The sequence below is a fragment of the Trematomus bernacchii genome, unplaced genomic scaffold (genome assembly GCF_902827165.1).
Source record: "Trematomus bernacchii unplaced genomic scaffold, fTreBer1.1, whole genome shotgun sequence".
Lineage (NCBI taxonomy): Eukaryota > Metazoa > Chordata > Actinopteri > Perciformes > Nototheniidae > Trematomus > Trematomus bernacchii.
This window is the reverse complement of record NW_022987469.1, coordinates 982,833-986,420: the sequence shown is the minus strand read 5'-3', so window position 1 is coordinate 986,420 and position 3,588 is coordinate 982,833. Positions and strand designations below refer to the sequence as shown.

At 40.8% G+C, this 3,588-nt stretch overlaps 1 long non-coding RNA gene across 2 annotated transcripts; it reads left to right on the top strand.

Annotated features, from left to right (window-relative positions):
• The first annotated feature begins 1,522 nt into the window (after positions 1–1,522).
• LOC117493639 lies at positions 1,523–2,977 on the top strand. Of its 2 annotated transcripts, none has more exons than XR_004556978.1 (3): positions 1,523–1,625; positions 2,029–2,290; positions 2,484–2,652. It is a non-coding gene; the product is annotated as an uncharacterized LOC117493639 (long non-coding RNA). The 2 variants fall into 2 exon arrangements; XR_004556979.1 differs by lacking the exon at positions 1,523–1,625 and adding an exon at positions 2,946–2,977 and having other exon boundaries at positions 1,694–2,290; positions 2,484–2,551.
• Positions 2,978–3,588: the final 611 nt, after the last annotated feature.

The following is a 3,588-nucleotide window of genomic DNA, read 5'->3' as shown; positions in this document are numbered from 1 at the left end:
AGTTTCTGATGTGAAGAAGTTCCTCTCTGCTATATTGTATAGCAGAGTTGGTGCGGTCGGCTTGCATGTTGCGAACCATGTTAAAAGCAAACGGCAAAAAGTAGATAAACACTACAAAAATACGAAAAAAGGCAAAGTTGGAGAGGAGCCAAAAGACAATCTGGACCCATTATGGGTTTTATGAACTAAAAGGGAAGAAGGAACTGGACAAGGTGTAAAGTTTGTCACACAAAAATAACATATCTTGGACATACCACTAACTTGAGGAACCACCTTAGCCGTTTTCACTGTGAGAAGCTAACGCCTGCCACCGTTAAGGAAACAGCGGACCCAGCCAAGCCAAGAATTGATGAGACGCTGTCAACTCTGCCGCCCAACTCTGAGAAAGGGAAGAAAATCACCCAGTCTGTGGCAGCTTTCATAGCGAAGGACCTACGTCCTTATTCGGTCGTGGAGAACCCCGGTTTTCGCCACCTGTTAACCTGTTCCACCCTGAGCCTGTTTTTCAGGTCTCAGGCTCGAAAATGACATTCCCAGAACAAATGACCATATCTTCCCTTCTAAAAGGGTTAAATTAATAATCTTTGTTCTCAAAGTAATGATAAACCTGTGAGTTGGATGTAGAAAAGTCAGAATCAGTATAGATGTTTTTTATTTTAAAGAAAATTCAGATTGAGCTTTAGGAATCCAAAGTACAACATATAATAAGTACCCTGCATCAAGATTGATGCAAAAAAAGTGAAATTTGACCTTTTTAGAGAGATTTAGCAAAGAAAACCCACTTCTGGGATCATTTGGGTGGATTTTCCATATCTCTGGCCCCCCTTGGTCGATTTTGATGAATGAAATCTCTTTATAACCGCTAGAGCCAATGGAATCGAGGGAAAGTTCTATACACACCAACACGTTAACAAATAAGGAGTGAGAGTGACGCGTGGCCAAAACCGGAAGCTGCATACACCAGGGGCGTCGCCTGGACCTGGAAACATTCGGGGCTGAGCCCACAGTGGCGGTGTAGGTACCAGAATCTGTTCGGGGTTCGTTACGCCGCTTACCAATGACGTCACGCATTGGCTGTACAGCAACCCAATAGGACATTTTACATGGCCAAATTCCGCAAAGAATATTACAAAATAACAATAAACAGTACTGTAAACATTATGTAAATAACCCAATTTGTGTTCTGTGAAACTGAAAAGGATATTACAGTGTTTTTTGTTACTTTTCGTTGGCTGTTGACAGGAAGTTGTTGTTGCTATGGAAACAACATGACGGAGAAAAAAGTAATATCTTCTCCATATAAAGACGTAGAAAGTAAAGAATAACGTGGTGGCCTACCAGATCTGTTACAATGAAGGCTCGATAATCAGCTCACGACATATAGGTGTGTCGTGTGTGTACAGAGTTATAAAGGTGGTATAAAATCCTTGTTAAATCGGAGAATTAATTCGGGTTACGCCAGAGGTGGCGATATATGCTCCAAGTGGAAAGCGATTCGCCATTAAATAAAAGAAGAAGAAGAAGAATTACGCCATCTGGTGTCACAAACAAACGTGTGCCTGCATTAGCTTTGTTACGGCAATGGATTGTGGGAGATTCTCATAACATGTGAGGATCTCTCGAGGGTAAGGTGCCTGTATTATTTTGGTGGACAAAATGTATGTTTTTATTTTATAAGGACTAGAACGTTTTGTTGTGTTTGTTTAGTTTAATGTTAATCGTTTAATGCTCACACAGCAGCATGTTTTTTGTGTGTTTGGCTATTGGTTTTATATGATTTATCAACGTGATCATCAATAGCTAATCTGAGCTAATAAGCTAATGGGAGAGGTGCTCCACACGATGCCTCGACTACAAAGTCTTCCATGTTTCTACGCTTCTTCCTCTGTGTCACAGTTTCGGGAATATCAAGATCATTACACAGGGCCTTGGTCTTGCTTTCTCGTCACTTCTGTAACTTTTCAGTGTGTTCTCAACTGCTGTTTTGTAATTTACTGCCTGCACCAAGTCAATTGTTTCTTTCTGCAGGTATTTGTGCAGGCCCTGAGTGGTTGAGAGCAGTGTCTGGAACAGGACAAGCATGTAGATGGTACTGCATTTGCAAAACTTGCTTTCCAGCCCCTTTGCCAGAGGGGCTGAAAGGCTCCCTAAAGTCTTGATCAAAGCAGGGAGGTTTTTGACATGCCCAGCGAACAAGTTATTTGTCCCCTACCTCTAGCTGTTTCTGAAATGTTTGCAATCTCTAATGGTGGAGAAGAAAGAGTAGAGACACTCCAGGAGATCAACGCAGGTATGTGAGTTTTGTACACCAGTTTTTTAAAGTTTAATGTTTCACATTGCTTATGAAAAATATACTACCACTATACGATCACTGATGTTTTGTTGTTGACTGGACACTTATTTTTTTAAAGAGATGGCATGTGAGGATCTCTTAAGCAATGAAGCTCACGTGTCCTTTTTATATGCTGTCCATTGAAATGCAGGAAAGTAATCACCAACTGTGAGTGATCTGTTGCCGAGGGGACACTACACCGGAGTTACATAAGCAGAGGTAAAGTACTATTTTTGGGGGGAACTCCCCCAGGAAGATTTTTTTTAAATATTGAAGTTAAAAGCATCAATCTGGTGCACTTTGAGAGCAACATTAAGAGATCTATACATCTCTCAACACCCATATGTCAAAAAAAATCAAAGAATCAGAATCAGAAACAGGTTTATTATTTAAAAACACTTGATTTTCCAATTAAATCATAAACTATGTCAAATTATTAGAAGTTGTTAGTAATGAGATTAAACTGAAAAAAGGGATGGAAGGAGGAAATAATAATCCCTCATCACTTGCTTCCTTCCTCACTTGCTGCTTCCTTCATCACATTACCTTTCATTTGCTTCGTTTTTTCTCCCCATCATCACTCGCTGTCTTCACACTCTTTATTGTTTTGTAGGTGGAAGTGTTCGGCTAAATCGCCTTGGTTTGACCTTCGCAAATCGGTCGACGACCTCCCCATGGAGGGTGACATGCCTGTATGCCAATTAATATTTTTTCCCCAACTCCAGAAAACCTGTTTTGAAGCTCCTCCAGCATTCTGTCGAGAACTGGAAAGAAGAGCCTTGTGTATGTTTGAATTTTCATGTTCTCGAAAAGAATCCAATGCACGCTTCCAGTTTGTGTATCCTGAGGTGGTGAGGGTGTCCCTTTGATCCCTTGATTGCTTTGGTTTGCCATATAGTCTACAACTAAAGCAGAATGCTGCATTGGCAGTGGTAGAATATTCAACCCATTTAAAAGTATCAAACCAACTTGGTTGAAATGATCTCTTTTGCTGGCCAAACATGCCGGATGGAAAACAGTGATGTCTCACTTGCCTTGGCCCTGTATCTGCAGTCCCTAAATCAGTTACCCAGTTACCCATTGACTCTTGTCTGTTCTGATGTTCCTGTTCATTGTTGTTCTTATCTGTTGTATCTCCTTCTTGTGTGTCCCTTTCTCCTGTTCTCCTTTCTTCATCCTCTACTATTTTTGGCTCATCTGTGATGACTGTGTAGGTAAACACAAACAAGTATTTAAAATCAGTTTCCAGCTCTGTC